This window comes from Myotis davidii, unplaced genomic scaffold, assembly GCF_000327345.1.
Source record: "Myotis davidii unplaced genomic scaffold, ASM32734v1 scaffold279, whole genome shotgun sequence".
NCBI lineage: Eukaryota > Metazoa > Chordata > Mammalia > Chiroptera > Vespertilionidae > Myotis > Myotis davidii.
This window is the reverse complement of record NW_006291009.1, coordinates 689,358-711,418: the sequence shown is the minus strand read 5'-3', so window position 1 is coordinate 711,418 and position 22,061 is coordinate 689,358.

Below are 22,061 nucleotides of genomic sequence, written 5' to 3'. Positions count from 1 at the left end.
GGGGCATCCACAGGAATATGGTTGTGATCAGTTATGAAAAACTGTCATTTCTTCACACACAATTACTCCTGGAGCACCATGTTATACTGGTAGAAAATGAAAATCAAAAGCCCAACTTGTCCATTTGTATGTTTTTCTAAAACAATCTAGTACTCATATAAGCCTGTGTCTTAAAACCATCTGCCCTTGTGTTCACATAATAAGCACACTTAAGAGCCAAGGATTCCCCATCTTGCTTCATAGACAGACACTCAACCTTTTCCAAGAAGACGTTTGGCTCACTGTAACTGTGTCATGGATCATTTCTATGATCCCTCATTCTAGGTATTGTCCTCTGTGCATATGCTAATTTCTGCACAAGAAAGGGAGATTTACTAGGTGATGCTGCCAACAGCTCCTTGTTCCCATGTCCTATGACTTTAGAAAAATGCAGCTGGTAATGTGAGACCCTTGCCTGTCAGAGCTGAAGCCTCAGGATTGAGTTACCAGGGAGAGCTGACAAGGAAGCAAGCGATGCTATTAGAAGGTTGAGAAATAGAAATCATGAAGTAAAGAACTTGGCATTGTTCCATGAAGTTAGATTTGTTTTGAAAGTCAAATTTGGGTTTGGGAAAATATTGACCTTTATTATCAGAGAATCAACAGAGTCATTTCCCGTCTACACTGAGCAGCTCTTCACTGGCCTCCAAGTTTATTGCCACCACTCAGCCTCTCTCCACCTGCACATACGGACCAAGGAAACATTTACAGCTTGTGAATATTTCAACACTGTGGTTTTAAAAGGTACATTAAATTTATTCTATATGCTGTGCTGCTGAAGTGAATAACGTTATGTGATGGAATAATGATCTCCAAAGAGCTGTTTCTATATTAATAAACTGGCAGATAAAATGTAAGAGTGAGCCACCACTCCCAATTCTCAAGCAGGGAATCATGTTATAACAATAGAACGTCTCCTAGGAGAGTGCCAGGACCTTGTCTGCCTAGAAGAAAAATGCATTTTTCTGTTTTTAAAAAAGGAAGAACTAGAAAGAAAAATTAAAATTCAATATACATTTTGAGAAGCAAATAAGTTAAAATATCACTTGACATCTTTAATTTAGAAAACCTGGGAGTTGCTCTGTGTTAATTTAAAATTCACTAGATAATAAAATTCTACACATAAATTACAAATATTGTATGGCACTGTATATTATGCAAACACATGGAGTATATGTCTAGCAATCATTTATCTGATGCTTCTGAACGCAACTCTAAATTTGTATGCATCCTAAGAACTTACAAAAATCATTGTGCAATAGAGTAGTGAAGACCTGGAGCCAATGGGTAGGTGCTGGGAGGAGGGGGGAGGGAAGGGGAGGAAAAGGAAGATATCTGTAATAGTAGCAACAATAAAATATATATTTAAAAATACAAAGTATATTTTTATTAAAAAAAATAAATAAATCATTGTGCCTGGGCTCGAAGTGGCAAAAGAAGAAATTAAAGATCTGGGATTTCCTTGTCCTCTATACCATGCAAGCATAGGCATTCGCATTTGTGGAAGGAAGAAGTCACTGAAGATTTTAGAAAAACATTGCTCTCCACTTGTGATACTGCCCACATGTTTTTATAGCTTGGGCTTCCCGGAAAAAGCTACTTCTTCTTAATTGTCACCCATGAACATTTTAGGTGAATTGGACAAACTTCTTTTTCAAAAAAGCAAACCTATATCTGAACCATCTCAATCATTACAGAGAGCCCCAACACATATTTTCACATCTGGTTGATGTAACTTTGAAAACATTAGAAAGAAACTTTGGGTGAGTCTCTTAATCTGTTTGATTTTGAAATTTCTCACCTATAAAATGTGAGTGGTACTAACAGCGAATATGTATTGAATATTTGTTATGTTCCAGGCACTATGCTGGGTGCTTTACATTCATTATCTCATTTAATCCTTCCAACAAAGCAGGTTTTATTATTATCCCCATTTCCCAGGTGCAAAACTGAGGTTTAGAAGTTAATCAAATGTTGAAAATCACACAAGTAATGTGTGTCCTAGTAGAAATTCAAGACCAGGTACAACCCATTTCAGAATATGAACTCTTAGTAGTATTCTATAAAGTTAAATAACCCTTAACATATCCAACAGGGTGCCTGGCAGAGGTAGTAGTGAAATATAGCTATGACTTTTAAAATAAAATCTGCCCTTAGGAATCTTTATTTATGACAGAGGTTCTCAACTTGGCGTATATTCAAGTCACAAAGACTATCATAAAAACAAACAAAACAACCTTCTGTCCACATCCCACCCCATATAAATGAAATCAGAATCTTTGGGGTGGAGACCTAGGTATCTATCTTATTTTGTATTTTTAAATAGACTCAAGGCACTTTTAAAACCCAGAGGTGACCATTGGCACAGACAGAAGATCTTCAGAGAAGCTCCATTGTTCTAGAACAGGGAGGAATAAAAGGGGTTTCTAATATACAGAAAGAGTGGTGGAAATCCCTGTTTTTATCATTTTTTTTTCTGTTCTCTTGTTCCCAGGTCCCCATGGCCAAAAGGCAACTAAAACTCCGAGAGAAGGGCTCTTTCTTTCAGATGAGAAGAACTGGGGTATTAAGAGGGTGAGGGAACCCTGCTACTAATTTTTCTCTCTGTGTCCTCCTACTTTTTGGCCCTGGACTTGGGCACATTGTAGGAAACATATGTCAGAGTGAATAAATAAAGCCCCAGTTTTCTGGCTCCTATCATAGAGGTAGCATAAAGAAAAGAGGTTAAGAAAGTGCTTATGGACTTCTAGTCCCATGAACTGTACAAGTATAGAAGTGATCCCACCAGCATCCAATAGGCTTTGAGAGCTGAACACTGGGGTCTATATAGCCAAGTCCCAGAATGACCACTAGTTGGTGCAAATTGTGGGACTGATCTAAACAGCAACAGAAAGCTTGAACATGGAATAGACATGGAAATACAGAAGGCTGTTTAGAACTTGGTCTGAACCTAGCCAAGTCATTTGGAAGGTGAAACACATACTTCAAAATTCTCCATAGATTTAAATAAGACCCAGAGTCTCATAACACAATTCAAAGTGTCCAAGATAAAACCAAAAATTACTCAGTATGTTTTGAAGAACCAGTAAGATCTTAACTTGCATAGGAAAAAAGCAATCAGCAAATGTTAATAGTGAGATGATACAGATGTTAGAATTATTTGACAAAGACTTTAAAGCAGCTATTACAAATATGGTTCAAAATGTAAGAGTAAATCCTCTTGAAGTGGCTGGAATGATAAGATGATGGATGGATTTCTCATCAAAGAAACAGAAACTGTAAAGAAGAACCAAATATAATTTTTAGACCTAGAAATAGAATTACCAAGATACAAACTCATTAGATGAGCTTAGTAACAGAATGAAAATGAGAAAGAGTCAGTAATTTGAAGATATGTAAATAGAAATGATCTAATCTGAACAACTAAATGAAAAAAATATTGGAAAAATCATAAATAGAGTCTTAGGGACTTATTTACAATTTCAAAATATCTAATATTTATGTTACTGGAGTTTCAGAAGAAGAGGAGAAAATGGAATACAGAAAAAATATTTGAGAGACAATTGTTGAAAATCTATATTTTATGAAAGGCATAAACCTACAGATTTAAGAAGCTAAAGGAACTAAAAACATTTGTGGGGAGAAACTCACAGAGAAACTAGGCCAAGACTGCTGAAAACTAAAGACAAAATATTAAAAGCAGCCAAAGCAAAAAATGATATATTGTTATAGGGGACAATGTTTCAATCGACCATGGGTCCTCTCATAAGAAACCATGAAGGCAGGGGAAGTGGCATGATATTTTTTAAATGGCTGTGAATTTCTCATAAAAAAGCATGGAGGCCAGAGGAAGTGGCATGATATTTAAGTGCCAAAAGAAAAGGACTATCGATCCAGAATTTCACACTTAACAAAAATAATCTTGAGTAATGAAGGAACACCAAAGGTATTTCCTGAAGAAGGAGAACTAAGAGAACCAGCAGACCTATCCAAAAGCAAACTTCTGAAAGGAGGTTCAGACAGAAGAGAAATGATATCAGATAGAATTTCATAATACTAAGAATGAAGGAGGAGCCACAGAAATGCTAGATATACAGGTAAACATAGCAGACTACTCTTCTGTACTTCTTTAAAATATGTAGGATAATTGAAAGTAAAAGTTATAAGTGTCTGATTGGGTTTTCAAAATATACAGATATATCACATAAGACAACTATAACATTAATGGGAGAAGGCAAAGGAATCTATATGTGGTAAGGTAAGGTTTCTATATTCCACTTGAAGTGGTAAAATACTGGCCCCAAGTATACTGTAAAATGTTAACTGTGTTTATTGTAATTCCTAGAGAAACCACTAAGAAAAAGCTATATAATGAGGTATAAATACACAATAGAAAAATTAAAATGGAATACTAAAAAACATTTTTAAAAGACAGGGATAGGGAAGCAGAAGAATAAAACAGAAGCAAATAATGAAATCTGGACCTACATTCAAACACAGCAAAGGCTATCAACTGTACATAGTCTAAGTAGACCAATTAAAAGACAGAGATTTTTAGATTAAAAAAAAAACCCAATGACCCAGCTATATGCTGTCTATAAAAACTCACGTGTAATATAACAAAAAGGGTAGGTTAAAAGTAAGAGGATGGAAAAAGATAAATCATGAAAGCCCTAATCAAAAGAAAGTGGAGTAGCTACATTAATAATCAAGCAAGTAGACTTCAGAGAAAAGAAAATTGTTAGCGATAAAAGAGGACATTACATACATCATTACATCTTCATGACTGAAGGACCATTCATGAAGAAGACATTAACAATCTTAAATGTGTGTGTACCTTACAGCAGATTTCAAAATACATGAAGCAACAACAGGCAAAGTTGGAAGGAAAACTAGACACATCCACAGTCATAGTTGGAGACTTCACATATCCCTCCATAACTGACAGAATGTGTATACCCTAAACCAGGGGTCCTCAAACTACGGCCCACAGGCCACATGCAAATACAAATATTGTATTTGTTCCTGTTTTGTTTTTTTACTTCAAAATAAGATATGTGCAGTGTGCATAGGAATTTGTTCATAGTTTTTTTTTTTAAAAACTATAGTCTGGCCCCCTGTTTAAAAAGTTTGAGGAACCCTGCCCTAAACAATCAACAAGAGGAAGTTGGAAAAAAAGGCAACAGAGTAATGTTAAAATGAGGAATGAGCCCTAACCGGTTTGGCTCAGTGGATAGAGCATCGGCCTGCAGACTGAAGGGTCCCAGGTTCGATTCCGGTCAAGGACATGTACCTTGGTTGTGGGCACATCCCCAGTGGACAGAGTGCAGGAGGCAGCTGATTGATGTTTCTCTCTCATCGATGTTTCTAACTCTCTATCCCTCTCCCTTCCTCTCTGTAAAAAATCAATAAAATATATTTTTAAAAAATGAGGAATGGAAGAAGAAAGGAGTTTGGAATATTGCAAGCAAATAACACAGGTCATTGTATATACCTGGGTTATGAAGATGGTAATCCACATAGTGCTTTCACTACAGAAACTTTTTTTGTTGTTGTTAATCCTTACCCTAGGATATTTTTTAAAATAGATGTTTAGAGAGAATGGAAAGGAGGGGGAGAGAGAGAGAGAGAGAGAGAGAGAGAGAGAGAGAGAGAGAGAGAGACATCGATGAGTTCACATTGATTGGTTGCCTCCCAATGCATCACCAAGGGGGCTGGGGATTGAGCCTGCAATCTAGGTATGCACCCTTGACTGGAATGGAACCTGGGACCCTTCAGTCTGGGCCCACTACAGACACTTTATACAAAACCCAAGACTTTCCTCTAAAAGCATTTCCACTTGTTTCCCTAAAATATGACTGGCGTCAGGCAAGTCATTTCTCCCTGCGGAGTCTCCTTTCCTTCATGGGCACACTGGGTGGGCGGGACTGCCAACAGGCACCCCACCCTCCCTCCCATAGGAGGAGACTTATCCAAGGCTTTTTTCAGCTCTGTGATTTTCCCTATGATTTTATTTTCCAGCAATTCCCGCCCCCGCCCCCCACCCAGGCTGGTGTTTTCAAATCATTCTGATGGAGCTGGAATATCTTTCCATCTTTCTAATTGTTTCATTTGCAAAGAAAGTATTAAAGATACGATAGGGTGGAGTCCTGACTCACTGTCACTCAACCCAAAAGTAGTAATCTGGAAATCTCCCCGCAGACACAATAATTTTGAAACAAAGGTAGAAACCAATATGGAAAAAAACAAAAGTAGAACAAGTTCCAACCAAACGTATTGCTTTATTTTCTGCTGAAATCTTTTTTCCTCTGTCATGTAGATACAGCTTAGGCAATATTTAACCAAATATTACTTGTGTGTAATGAGAAATATGGTTATATTGCATTTGGAAAGTTATATGTTACAAACAAAGCCTGACAAACTGTTCCAAGTTTGATAATATGAGAAGAAACAGAATAAATTAAAAGGTAAACCACGTTCTTCTCAGCTTCCTGGTGGGGTTTTGTCCAAACAGCTTGAACAATTGCAAAATATTATTCAGGTAATTTCCTGGCATTCTGGTATTATCGTTTGAATTTTAGTAAAGTTTATTGAACATTTACCATATTGTTCTAGTTCCTCTAGACACGTTGGAAGACACAGAGGTGTAAGAGATATGCTCTCTATTTTCTAGTTATTGTGAGAACTTCTCATTGGACTGTAAATTCCAGGAGGGCAGAAAGCGTGGGTGTTTTGCTCGTTACTACGTAAGCAGTTCCTGGAACAGCGCTGCAAATCAGGTGTGCTCCACACCAGTTTTTGGATGATCCTCGAAATGGATTACTTATTTAGCTGCTTGCTGAGAGAATGCATTTACATATACATACATAAATGTAAAGTATATACACATACGCACACAGTTTGTCTGTTTGTGGTATGTAAATATATGACAAACAACAAACAGAGTTTTTAGTTTGTGTTTACCTGCACAGAATTGATGGATCTCACAGCTGGTTTTCTGCGAGTCCATTAGAACAAAGATTCTAAAACCAATCACCTGGGGATCTTGCTAAAATGCAGAGTCCTGTTCAGTGAGTCTGGGGCAGGGTGAGAGTTGCGTTTCTTACAGCCTTCCCCTGACTGAGGTCCATGGACCACACCTTTAGTAACAAGACAGAGCACGCAGTGCCGCAAAGAGGTGTTCAGGTCCAGGTGGGAGAAGTTATAATGACTGCAGCATGCAGCCTTAACAGGGTAAGAAATGCAGAATTTTAAACTGGGAAATGACCGCAGAGATCATTTTGAAGCCTTAGACATAAAGAGGCCCTATAGCCAGTGACGTTTGCTCCCACTGGGAGTGGGCCTTGGGACTCCTGATTTTAAAACTTTTGTTCTTTTCACAGGTTGATGTGTATGTTGGTTAAAAAAGAAGTTTAAGAGCAGCCACTGGGGTATCCTGGATGGAACGAAGGGTACTGCCACCTGAGGTAAGAGGTGTTCTAGGCGGGTAACTTAAGTAATGAGTGAGTCTTGGGTGTTGCTTGGTCTTGCCGACTACCTTCTTTTCCGGAGCCACCGCCCAGGTAGCCCATGTCTGGTAGAGATGAGGCACAGTGCTCCGAGCACCCTCCAAAGCACTGCCTGCAGCCTGAATCAGGATACTTGCCTCACCTCAGCAGCCTGGCTGGTAGCTGTATTTGGGACAGACTAGTTCAATTCCATGCTGCTGGGCCCTACGACTACATTTCTAGGGTCTGTCTCTCCTAGCCCTGACTTGGAAAATGTCTGATTGTTCATTCTGATTTCACAGCCCTGGGGAATGCTATTTCCTAATTAACATCTGAGAAACAGTTTTTACCTGGTTTTGTCCTCGTGGGGTAGACCCATGTTGATAAGAGCAAATGCATATGGTATGTAGGAGAGAGGGTGGTCAGTGAAAACATAAATAAAACCTGCATTTTCCAAGTTGCCTGGAAGTCGCCAGTATTTTTCATAAAGCATTCCTTTAGAAACTGGGGAATGCTATTTCCTAATTAACATCTGAGAAACAGTTTTTACCTGGTTTTGTCCTCGTGGGGTAGACCCATGTTGATAAGAGCAAATGCATATGGTATGTAGGAGAGAGGGTGGTCAGTGAAAACATACATAAAACCTGCATTTTCCAAGTTGCCTGGAAGTTGCCAGTATTTTTCATAAAGCATTCCTTTAGAATTTGTTTTCAAGGGAAAATTCTCAGAAATCTAAAGGCACCTACAGATTCTTTACCATATTTGCAACATGTCCATTGTAATCAGACCATGCCCTTTGTGTGTTGGCTCTTTGGGGAGAGATTGCACAGGCAAGAAACACCAAAAACAGTCTCTGCTTTGAGCTCAAGAGAGCCACAGGTCTGGCATCATTGCTAAATATCGGAAGGTCTTGTGAGTCTCTAAACCCCTGGAGTCCTGTTAGGAGTGAGTGTTTATCCTTTATCACAGGCTTTTCCTTAAGCGAGTGAAGATCTTATAACACAGTAGTATCACCCATATTTAAGCCATCCCTTTCTGAGAAATGGATTCCTTTGGGGACGTTCTCTCTGTAAACTCTTCCCTTCCTCTCACACCCCACTACCTTCAACTCCCCAATCGAAAGAGACAGCAAAAGCAGCAAAACAAGCATAAATCTTCATGGTACAATGGAAAGAACTTAGGGAGTAAATATACATGTGTCTGAATTTTGGCTACGTCAGTAACCAGCTGTGTGACCTTCAGCAAGCTGCTTAACCTCTCTTATGTTTCAATTTCTGGTTATGAAATAAAGCTGGACTAGATGGTTAAAAAAAATACTTTTTTAGTCTTCAATATCTTGGAGTCAACTGCTTAGTTTTTTCCTAGAGCTCATAAACCCATCCATGGGATTCTGACTTATGAGACAAAAAACTCATTAATGAGAATAGTGTCCTATTTAGTTTGACATTGGAAGTCCCTTTAAAACATCAAGATTACCTGGGTAATTGAAACATATATTAAATCCCCACCAAAGTCAAGAGGAGATCATCACTCCGCATATTATTAATTTTGAACTAATCAACTTGGCAGTGGGTGGTTGATAGTCCATTTCCATGTCATTTTTCATCCTCTAAAGCGGTCTTCTCCTTCCTCTGTCCTCAGCTCCGTCTGAGACCACTTTAAACTGACACTCTCGGAGAATCTTTCCTCAGCACCCACCTTCCGATGCCTACCCCAGCCGGGGACTAACATAGGAGCATAACACCCCATCCTTGAACAACAAAACATCGATTCTCACAGGAAGTAGATCTGGCTTTGTTTTAATAAAAACAGTCTTAGAACTCACGCACACGCGCAAACCACCCATGGAAAAAATGTGTCATTTGTACCTTTGCCTGAAGGAAAATGTTGATACTGTACCATGGTTCATAGAAATTGAATCAACGTTAAATCTCTAAATGACTTTTCTCTGCGAGTGGGAGAGCCACACGGTCCAGTACTCAGAAGACAAAGACAGAGGAAACCTGATCAAAAGTGACTTGGCATTTTGGTTCACCAAGAATCAGAGGCCTGGGAGTCGGGTTTCAGGAAATACAAGGGAGGAATCTGAACTGCATGAAAGCGATTACAAGAGACATAATGGACAATTACATCAGAACTAACTCCAACCTGCCATGAGGCTCAGTCGCTCTTCATTAATAATGATCATGCTGGCAAACAATGAAATAGATGAGTGAGAGGCCTCGAGTGAACATTGCTTCAGCACACACTCTGCCAAACAAGTGTGCATGTGGCATGTTGTAACTTTACTACTCAGAATCATAAAAGAGCTGGGCACCATTCCCAGAACATTGCTAACTTTTCTTCTTTCTTCTGTGGTCCACATATTATAATGGTATGATTTTTTTTTTCCAAAGCCATTCTCAACGCTAGAAATGAGGAGAATATGCGATGCACATGTTACCCAGGGTTCGCCCTAGTTCTTTTCCTGACAAGGTCCGCCCCGACATTCAGCTCCCCCGGGAGCTGTGGTTGTGTGAGGGTGTAATAAAGATGAGCTGCCTCAGAGATGAAATGGTGCTAGCACAGCAATGGGATTCAAGTGCCTTCAGCTTCACGAGGTTTTGATTTGCAAAGGGCTCCTTCCTCCCAGTTCCCTGTCTTGGCAAGTGATCTCTGCAGGATGTAACCTATCAGCCAAGTCAACTCCATTTCTCTTCACCCCAGAAGTCCTGGGAATTATCAACCATCCTCACCTCCCTTCTTCCAACTCAGAAAGAAATATCCTCCCTCCCCTCCCACACCCACCATGAAGGTCCTAACTCTGTCTCCCCCTTGACTCGGCAGTCTGACCCGTGCATGCACTGTGTGGGTTCCCAAGCAGAGTTCTGGGTCCCCTTTATTGCTCCCTCCGCTCCACACCCTCTGACCCACAAGGACCTCTCTACCCAGCTCCTCAGTTCAGAAGAATGAGTTAGTATTTGTGTTTGCAGCCTGCACCTTAGACCCCCCTCCCCAGCTCTGTGCTTGACGTGGTTCAGAGTTCTCTTCTGTGAAAAAGGGGGGAAAAAGAAACTTGAGAAATTCATGCCTTTACAGGACACTTCTCCAAGTTTCAAATCCCCTCCCCCAACGTGCCTGCGTGCACCCAGTTTTCAGAGTCCTTTCACATTGTTTCATCTTTAAGGCAGGTCATCCTCATTACTTTACCTTTCCGTCGTGTTTTGCTCTTGGCCTTCAAACCAAACTCTCCTTTAAAAAGCATTCCTCTCTTCACCCTGCCTCCCTATCAATGCTCCATCCTGTTTACCTTTTTTTCTCTCCAAGCTCCTTGGAACTGTACTTTCCCAGGCGAATAGATTCCATTTCCAGCATGGCAGGGCAAGCCCACCTCGGCCTCCCTCTTCCTAACTGCAACTGAAAACTCTGGACAAAATACAAAAAGTAACTACCCGAGGACTCTGAAGCTTAAGCCAAAGCAGGCAGATTGGAGAGCAGAGTAGAAAGAAGTGACCTGTAAAGGAATGAATTTCCCAGGCTTTTTTTCTCCTCTTCATTCAGCTTTGCCCTGAGGGCGGCCCCAAGCACAGAGCAGGGAAGGGGGCAAAATTGTAAGCTGTAAAACTGAGATGATATTTCTCAGTTTGTGGACTGAGAGCTGGGAAAAGGGGTCTTTCTGGACCCAAGAGTGTGGAGGCAAGAGAGCTACCAAAGGGGAGCAATAATTTTGTTTCTGGACCCACACAAATGTACATATGGTTCAGACCCAACCGACACAGCAAAAGCTTTGAGAGCTGAACTGATATTTAAACCACAGGTCAGCTTTAATCCTTGGGTGGCATATGCATGGGGCGTACTCACAGCAGCATACTGAAGGCCTTGTAAACTGAACTGAGATTAGAACTGCCACCCACAGAAAGCAAAGCAGAACTTCCCATCTGAACCTAACTAGGTTGATTGCCTGATGAATCAAACAAATAAAAAGACAAAAACGAAAAAAATCACTTTCCAGGGAAGTATAACAAGAATCTGCCTAGACATCACTTTCCAGGGAAGTATAAGAAGAATCTGCCTAGCCTGATATTGGTGATGGCTAGAATACAATCCAAAATTGCTCAAACATACATAGAACCAGGAAAAGGTGACCGATTATCAAAGGAAGAGACAAGCAACAGAGGCCAACCCTGAGAAAACCCAGTTGTTGACATTCTCAGGCAGAGATTTTTAAGTAGCTATTAAAACTATGATCTACGAGATAAAGGTAATGAATGGGAAAAAGAAGTTCTCAGCAGAGAAACTGAAGCTATAAAAAGGAACTAATTAGAAAGTGCAGAATTGAAACATACAAAATTGGCTTGTCCTTCCTGAGGGTCTAAGGCTAAATACAACGGCCACTCCCTCCTCACCAGCGAGTCATTCTGCTCACAGTTTACAACCCCGTCACCTAAAGTGCCGCAAGTTCAGAGGGAGTCAGTTTTGACATAAGGGGGACAGCAGAGTTGGACAGAAAACCTGCATCTGGTCTCAATTCCCTCAGAAACTGAGCTGAGGATTGCACAACCCTTCATTGCCTTTGGTGCCTCTGTGCCCCTACGTGTGAAAGGCTGCTGAAGGCGCCAGTGCCTTCGAAAACAGAAATGAAATGAACACCCCTGGCCACCAAATAAAACAAATTTCTGATGCAAATACAAACAAAAAGCTGGGGACGGATGAAGAGTTTCTGGAGCATGACAGAGAAATTTGAAACTGTAAGAAACACCCTATGAAATGCTATACTTCTGGTTTCAACAAATGCTTGGAGACATCATGAAAGTTCTTTTGATATGGACAGAAAATTCTGTTCAACATTTCCTTTAAAGTCTTCATTTATACATTTTTTTTTTCAAAGTCCTACAGTCTACTCTCTCTCTGGACTTAACATCAGTCAGGGTCAAACAATCCACAACGTTATAAGCTTACATTTAGCCGAAACCGGTTTGGCTCAGTGGATAGAGCGTCGGCCTGTGGACTGAAGGGTCCCGGGTTCGATTCCGGTCAAGGGCATGTACCTGGGTTGCGGGCACATCTCCCGTGGGAGGTGTGCAGGAGGCAGCTGATTGATGTTTCTCTCTCATCGATGTTTCTAACTCTCTATCTCTCTCCCTTCCTCTCTGTAAAAAATCAATAAAATATATAAAAGAAAAAAGAAAAAAAAGAAGAAGCTTACATTTAATGTTACTATTCCAGACCTTAATATTTATTAACGTCAGTGTAGAACAATGCATTACTCTTATAATAGTGAGCGTTACCAATTCCACAAACTCTCCATTTGGCACTTGAATACAACTCTTTTTGTAATGTTCTTTTAGATCTGACTATGCAAGCCCTGGCTGGGTAGCTCAGTTGGTTAGAGCATCATCCCAATACGCTCTAGATTGCAGGTTCCATTCCTGGCCAGGGCACATACAAGAACCAACCAATGAATGAACCAATTTTAAATAAGTGGAACCATAAATCTCTCTCTCTCTAATCAATTTTTAAAAATATGTCTATGCACACACAGGAACACGTTCTTACACAATGAGGAACGGAAGGAAGAATTAATATTTATCCAGTGAAATACTGACATGGATGTACCCTCATCACAGAGGTAAATGCACTGGGGACCAGGGTCAAAGATTAAACTGCAGTGAGCATAGAATTTCTTCAACATCTTCTGTTTATATATTTTTAAAAAGTAATGTAAATTTGAAATTGTGCATCATAATATATACAGGTTTGGTTTCTTTTACTAGTAAAATAGTATCTGCCCCCCCCCCGCCCCCAATAGAGTTACATCCTTCAGTTTAGTAAAACAGGGGGGAAAGCCCATAACACTTTTGGTCTAATCTTCTGGCTATTTTTAGGCAAAGTGTTTTGTTTTGTTTTCTTTTGAAGTGTTCATCTCTCCATGCCCAGTAATGCTCTGTACTTTGCAAAAGTATAATTCTCAGAAATCTTATAATTTTTTATTAACTTGTGATTTTTTTTCTGGGGCAAGAATATCATTTAAATGTTTTCTAAGGAGAAATATAAGAGGGGAATTTTCCTCTGAGTTTTCAATTGAAGCTTCAAGTGAATGGGAAAATCAGTCTCACTTAGATCAGGATGGCTATTTGTGAGCAGAAAATAGTTCTAATTATTCTGCCTAGGCAACCACGATTTTCTGGGACAATCCCAATTTTATTCTTTTCAGTAAATGTGAATTTTTATTACACGTGTAGGAGACTGTCCAACACACATCCTCACACAGGTGATTAAAGTCCATTGTGGAAAGCTCTTCACTGCAGCATTGTGGGTAATGGTAAACAACTGGAAGCAAGTTAAATTGCCTTTCAGTAGGGAAATCATTTAAGAATTTTGAATACATCTTCTAATATAACACCAAGCAGAATCAGGTAGATATCTGTTCTGGTACTAGAAAATATTTTTTTAAATTATTTTTTTATTTTTTAAATTTTTATTGTTGAAAGTATTACATATGTTCCCCTTTCCCCTCCATTAGCCTCTTCTAGCCACCCCCCCTTCCCCATGCCTTCACCACTGAGTAAATATTTAAGATATATTGTTCATTGAAAAATATCACTTTACAGAGCAGATGTTTAATAAACTTCCATTTGTGTCACACAGAAGAATTATATCATATATGTTTGTAAAAGGTTAGAAAATTTCTGGCAGGATATACCAGAAACAAGCCAACCAAAATATTGCCTCTGGGGTTGGGATGCAGAATTAAGAAAAAGGGGAGGCCCTGGCTGGGTAGCTCATTGGTTAGAAGGTCATTCCAATGCACCAAGGTTGCAGGTTAGATCCTGGGTCAGGAAACATAGAAGAATCAATCAGTGAATGCATAAATAAGTGGAACAACAAATCAGTGTTTCTCTGTCCCTCTTCCTCCCTCCTCTCTAGAATCAATAAATAAACATTAAAAATAAAAGAAAAAAGGGAGGGTCTTATGCGTCACTAATATTTCCTAACCCCCAGTATTTCTATGTCACCTTCTATGAGTTAAACTCTGATTCCTCCAATCCTCATTGCTTTCTACCATGATTGAGACCTAGTATTTTCATAACTCATGCAGTCCTGGTCACAAGAGGCACACTTTTATGAGACTGACATGAGATGGTTGGAAAAGAAAAGAAGGTAGAAGTAACAGCACTTAACTATGAGGTTGGCTGCCATCAGCAGGCCAACGTGCAGTGTCTGTATGGATGAGTGTTCCAGTCACCAGCACCATCAAGAAACCCCTGATCAGGATCCTTAGGAGCATCATCATTTCAAGTTGCCCAACTTTTTCCTTGAACTTGGTTTGCGGTGGGCATGGCTGGCTCCCTAATATCTATTCTCTCTGTCTTCCTTACAACAGAATCCTAATTTTGTTGGGGCTGCAAAGTGCCAAGTCAACATTGTTCCCTTCCCCGGACTCTTTTAATATAGAGGCGGCTATTGCTCAGTAGTGGCCAACAGGTTGAAAGCAGAAGTCTTTTGGGTGACACTTTCTGAAAATTATTCCTTTCTTAATAAAATAAAAAGGACAGACCCGGGTGACTTATGCATTTAGCCCACCTGTCATCTTCTAACTGGCCTATAAGTAGATTTGCGGTTTGAGGGGTAGAAAAGCCATCCTGAGACCACAAGGATGAAAATCAAATAATAAGAATGGTAGAGCAGGTTATCCTTGATACGCTCAGGCAGCTCCAGAGTTCCAGACTTCTGCCCATCGGAGCTCCAGTTATATGAGGTAAATAGTCCTCCATTTGGCCAGGCTGCGGTCATTAGATTTCTATGGCCAAGGGTAAGCCTAACCAATTCTGGGCTCTCCTACTGACATTTGGGGTAGAGGAAACAGAGGGCTATCAGGGTTCTGGGTGGTCCATGAGAACTCCGGACCAGTGGGCTGTGATCCTGCAGAGCGGGGGAGTCTGAAAAATGGACCAGGAAACCTCAGGAGAAGCCAGGCAGTTACCTGGGGAAACATAGGAGGCTGCATCCTGGCTCGTGCACAGGTGCCCAAATGCACCTGAAAATCATTGGCCTCTTTGTAGTGTACGATCCTGCAGGGAACAGGCAGGTGGCTCTGGCTGTGGCATAAAATGCGGTGTGAAGGTTCCACACGCATCCACAGTCCGCTGCTTTTTGGTCCGTCCTCAGCCTGTGGGATTGATCCTGTTTCCCAGGTGCTCAGCCAGGCCATGCTGACGAAATCTGTGCATGATTTCCTTCGTTTCTCTGCCAGCCTCTAACCCAGCTTCAGGCCCCAGTTGAATCCAGCTGCCTAGGGGTGTCAGTAACTATCAGGGCCTGGGGCTGGGTGGGAAGGGGAGAAGGGGAAAGCTGCACTCCATTCACCACATCCCTAGAATGGCGCACCATGGCCTGCTCACTTCTATTACTTTCATTAATTTTAAAAAGAAATCTCCACAGTTAAGGAAAGGTGACTAAAAAGGATAAATAAATAAATAAATAAATAAACAAATAAATAAACAAGCATTAACTGGAAGACTTGTTTCCTTTTTAAAAAATTTACTCGGAAGAATGCATTATCTGTTAGTAAGTAGTGTGATTATCTTTAGCGTGGAACTGGTATATTTTAGGCAACCCCCCTGAAATGGTATAAACAACATTTCCTGTGTCAAAAGCAGATCTCCAAGTCTGTTTTAGAATGGTCCTAATCTCCATCTATTATAATTTCCACCAATAACTTGTCTTTTTATATATGCTGGCATCTGTGTGAAAGACAGCATCCCACATTGACCAGTCTCCCTCCATCTGGTGGCAGGCGGGGGAGCAGGAACGTAGACTGTCACTTTATGCAGATGGATTTCTATTAATACAAACAAGTGACCCTAAAAGAGAAATCGGCTAGCTCCAGCATAACTTTAAGAAGATTGTCCTGAATTTCCTGAAAGCAGGTTATTTCTAAATGCATGGTGTTGCCTTTTGCACAAGGATCAGGCATGGTGCCCTTCCCAGAGCTGGTTTGCCAGAGGGTTCCCTGTTCTGAGCCCATTTGCTTGGGGAGGGGTCCGAAGGGAGTGATAGCACTGAGAGAGAGAGAGAGGTCACGTGTGGAAAGAGCCCCAAGTTTCACTGGTCACTGTTTCAGGACCCATCGGGATAGGATTCTTAGAGAAGGCAGGGCGAGGAGAAGGGGAGGTGTAACCCCTCATGGCTACTTGCCATCCTTCTTTTTCCCTGCCTTCCTCTGAGAATATGCAGGTTTCAAATATAGTTTAGTGCATCCATCAGGTAAATTTACATTCTGAACTTACATAAGTAAATCTTTGCCAAGGAAGTCTGCTTTCGAGGATTGCTAGAAAGGCTTCGCTGGCTACTTCCGCTTCCTCAGTGACCCAGCCCTGGCCAGCCACGGTTAGGACAGGAGGGAACCAACAGGACAGGGAGAGACTCACCACAAAAACAAGTCCTAATTGTAAGCACCAAGTGGCTCATCAATGGAGACTGAGCAATGGTGTAAGTTTGGGGCAAAATACTCTGATGTAATTAAAAATAATATTTTGGAATAGTTCCCCCCCCCCCAAAAAAAAAAAACTACAGTTATTTCAGTGCCACTTCAGGGCTTTTGCCCTGTCTACATCCTGCTCTACTGTTTCATACTGAATATATTTCTTTAAATGGACTCAGTTTTTTAAAACACCTGTTCCCACCTTATCCTCATCCTAAGCAATAATATCTGTGAGACATGTTTAATGTGATAATTATATTTTTCAGTACAAGTTACTATAAACAGATAACTATTGAAATAAACAATGTTCAACAGCATCTCAGCTAGAATCTTCCTGAGTACCCTCAGTGGTCCTCTGCCTGCCTTGGGGGAGATTCTGCTTTAGAAGAGTATCCGGGCTTCCTGGGGGAGGGCCATGCAGTTACCCGAAAAAAACACAAGGCAAATGTTTGATCAAAACTTTGTGGAATGTGTATGAAATGTGTTTGTGTATGAAAAAGGTACATGTGTACCCCAAGATGTTAATAACAATGAGCTCTATTAATATGTAGTATGGTCTCAGATTGAGTTATGTATTGTTTTATACAAGTGACACCTTTATCTAAAAGTGATGATGAACTCAGTAGGTGGGGGGGGGGTGTTGTTTTAATTTAGTAGTCAAATTTATTAATCTTTCCCTGGCTTCTTAGAATATATACTCATTAAAAGATGAATACATGAAAGAATAAACAAACATCTATAGCACTTATTATATGTACCATATTGTAGAATTGACACATGTTTAAAAATATATTTTTTTAAGTTAATTTCAGAGAGGAAGGGAGATGCACAGAGAGGGAGAGAAATAGAAACATCAATGATGAGAGAGAATCATTGATCAGCTGCCTCCTGCATGCCGTCTTGACCCCTGCATGGGCCCTGATCAGGAATCGAACTGTAACCTCCTGATTCATAGGTTTATGTTCAACCACTGAGCCACACCAGCCGGGTGACACATTTTTTAATACATGGTAATATTACCTCCCCATCTACATTGAAAGCAGGACTTGTGATTTATATTTCTCTTTCCGTTACAGCACACAGTACACTAATACTATGTTCTTCAGGTGCCAGTCTCCCACTAGGACCCCTCCACACACCCACATGGCCTCCTCTGGGTGAGCTGGGCCACAGCCGCTGGGACCGCAGGGGCCATTTGGTCGGGCTCCCTGTGGGTTCACACAGGAGCCAGTCTGCAAGGCCAGCCAGGAGAGAGCTTGCTGCCTGCCTGCCTGGCTTCTGTGTGGCACCACTGGGCGGCCCAGAGGCCCACGCTATGCCCTGGCCCACGGCGCCCTGGCTGCACTCACCACATCTTCCTATGGGACTTGGGCGCCGTGACTTAGGCAGAGGGGGGTGCGCAGTGGGCCAGGGACCCAGGTGCTGCCCAGGGCCCAGAGGTCATCTGGGACCTTCCCTTCTATGCAAGATGCTCACCCTTCAATAACTAGCCAGGCCTAGAGACCACACTGGTGTACAAATTTTGTGCACTGGGTCTCTAATTATGTATAACAGCATATTGTAAAAATTAAGTTACAAAATTTTTATTAAAATGTTTCTTACATACCATTATATTGGCTGGGCTGCAAAAATATTCATTGTGGCCACATGCAGCCTGCGGGCTGAGAGTTTGACATGCTTGCCCTACAGGTTTTGCAAATGCTTTCTTTTTTTTTTATTGAGTTTATTGGGGTGATATTAGTTAATAAAATTATATGGTTTCAGGTGTACAATTCTATAATATATCATTTGCATATTGTATTATGTGTTCACCACCCTAAGTCAAGCCTCCTTCTATCACCATTTATGCCCCCTATACTCTCTTCTACCTCCTTCCGTTTCCCTTTCAAAACTCTAGTCATTAGCATTTTTTAATAACAACTTTATTGAGATAGAATTTACATACTAGAAAATTCACCCTTTTAAAGAATAAAATTCAGTGTGTTTTAGTATACTCACAGGGTTGCATATCATTAACAATATCTAATATTACAATATTTTCATTACCCCCAAAAGAAACTGTACCCATTAGCAGTCATTCCTCCATTTCTCCTACACTCAGCTTCTGGCAATCACTAATCTACTTGCTGTCTCCATGGATTTGCCTGTTCTGGAAATTACATATAAATGGAATCATAGGATACATGGCCTTTTCTGACTGGCTTCTTTCATTCAGCATAATGTTTTCAAGATGCTTCTTATATTGTAGCATGTTTTAGTACTTCAATCATTTTATTGCCATATACAGTAAAATCCACTGTCTGGATATATCTCATTTTTGTTTATCCATTCACTAGTCCATGGACATTTCTGCTATTTCTACTTTTTGGCTATTATAAGTAATTCTGCTTTGAATAGTGGTGTTCAAGTTTTATGTGGAAACATGTTTTCAATTTTCTTGGGTAACCCAGGAGTAGAATTGCTGTAATAACTTTATGGTTAATAGTTTAAGGAACTACTACCACCTGTTTTCGAAAGTGGCTATATCATTTTATAATCCGACCAGCAGTGCATTAGGATTCCAATTATTCCACCTCCTCACCAACACCTGTTAGTGTCATTTTTATCTTAGTCTAGTGGATGTGAAATAATACCTCCTTGTGGTTTTGATTTACATTTCCCAGAAACTAAGAATGTCTAGCATCTTTTTATGTGTCTAATTTAGCCATTTGTATATCGTCTTAGGATAAATGTCAATTTAAATCTTTAACCTATTTTCCAATTGGGTTATTTATCTTTCTTTGCATTGATTTATAGGAATTCTTAATATAGTCTCTATATAAGTTCCTTATCAGATATATGATTTCAAATATGTTCTCTCATTCTTTGAGTTATCTTTCCATTTTCTTGATACTGTCCTTTGAAGCAAAGAAGTTTTAAATTTTGATTAAATTCAGTTATATTTTCTTTTGTTGCTTGTGATTTGGGTGTCCTATCTAAGACATCCACTGCCTAATCTAATGTCACAAAGATTTATGCCTATTTTTTCTTTAAGGAGATTTATAGTTTTAGCTCTTATATTTAGGTCTCTGGTCCATTTTGAATTAATTTTTGTATATTGTGTGGGTAAAATGTCCATTTTCATTCTTTTTCATGTAGCTATTCAGGTGACCAAGTCCCATTTGCTGAAAAGACTGTATTTTCTGCACTGAATCATCTTGGCACCATGTTGAAAATCAGTCGATCATAAATATAAGGGTTCAGTTCTGTACTCTCAACTTTATTTCATTGAGCTCTATGTTCAGGCTTATATCAGTACTCCACTGTCTTGATTATTGTAGCTTTGTAGTAAATTTTGAAATTGGGAAGTACAAATCTTTTATATTGATTCTTCTTTGTCAATATTGTTTGGCTATTCTGGGTCCCTTGAATTTCTATATGAAGTTTAGGATCAGATTATCAGTTTCTGCCCGATAAAAGGCAACTGGGATTCTGATATAGATTCTAACAGAGAATATGTAGATCATAGTGGATTATTACCACTTTATAATACTAAGCTATGATTCATGAACATGGGCTATTTTTTCATTTAGTTAAGTCTCCTTTAATTTCTTTGAATAATATTTTGTAGTTTTCAGTACACATGTCTTATACTTATTTGTGTTACATTAATCTTCAGTACTTTATTTTTTGTGCATTGTAAATGGATTCATATTGAGCTTTACTTTCTCCTTTTAAAGAATTTTAAATTATTTACAATGATGACATGATACCCTTATAGTCAGAAAGAATATGAAAAATAGAAAGATATTTCATATTAAGATTTGTGAATTCTAGACATGAATTTTCTAGGGATTTTTTAAATGTAGATTTGGGAATTCTAGATATGAATTTTCCAGGGATTCTTTTAAATATATGAATTTGTCTTATAGTTTGACTTAAATAATTTATGTAGCCTCTAATGGAGCTTGAGAAGTTGACTTCATTCTTAACTGCATGTTTAACATATTGTAAAGATGCAAAGTACAAATTTATTACTGTGACATAACAGATTTTAGGCATATCACTTAATGAAAATGAAAGATGTTTTGTTAAAAGCAAGATCAATAAATTCTCACTTTGTAACCTTGAGTCTATAAAGCAACTTAAAATAAAGAAGTAGAAGAGGGAAGGGGATGACAGTCTCAGTGAGAAGGAAAAAAAATGCCTGTTTGCTTGTCAAAATTTTGAATGCAGCTAATCTGGCAGAGAGATTACCTGATTCAGCGCCCATGCCCTGACCTCATGTCAGACTTGAACTTACCTTTCCCTTGCAGGTTTATTACATTCTAGTTTCAATCATATCCATCAGCTGGGTGCCTTGGAGATCTCTACTGGTAACCTCAGCCAAAGACTTCAGTTTATGTCTTAAACCTGTTCTTTTCAGAATTATTTGGTTGGTTTTGGTCTTAAATCAAATGAAATTTATTTGCATTAGTTGTAGAGTCCATTTGTTGTTAGTTCTTAGCTGTTTTAGTGAATATATAGGATTTATTTGGTTGTTGTGGCAGCTCCAAGGAGTCAAGTCATTTATAACAGATCAAAAAGGCCTCTCTGATCATAGAGATAGTGTCCTGGGGAAGGCTAATTCCTCCACACCTAAAATCATAGCTCCTGGAAAGAAAAATTACAAGCCAAAAATATTATATAAGAAGACCAAGAGCCCAGCTGCAATGGCTGTTCAGATGAGCTCTTGGAAAAATATTGCTTTTATAATTTAGGACTGTCTGTCCTTACCTGAAGAAAGTGTACACTGAAACTCAAAATGCTACATACACCGAGTGGCCAGATTACTATGACCACCCCATCAGTACTTTGTTGGGCCACCTTTGGCCTTCAATACTGCAGCAGTTCTTCTTGGCATTGACTCCACGAGATGTTGAAAGGTGATGCGAGGAATCTGACACCATGCCTGATGAACAGCACTGTCCAGTTCTGTGAGATGTGATGGTTGTGGAACCAGCTGCATGATGGCTCTTTTAACTTCGTCCCACAAATGCTCAATTGGATTGAGATATGGTGACTGTGGGGGCCACCTTAGCAAGGTGAAGTCT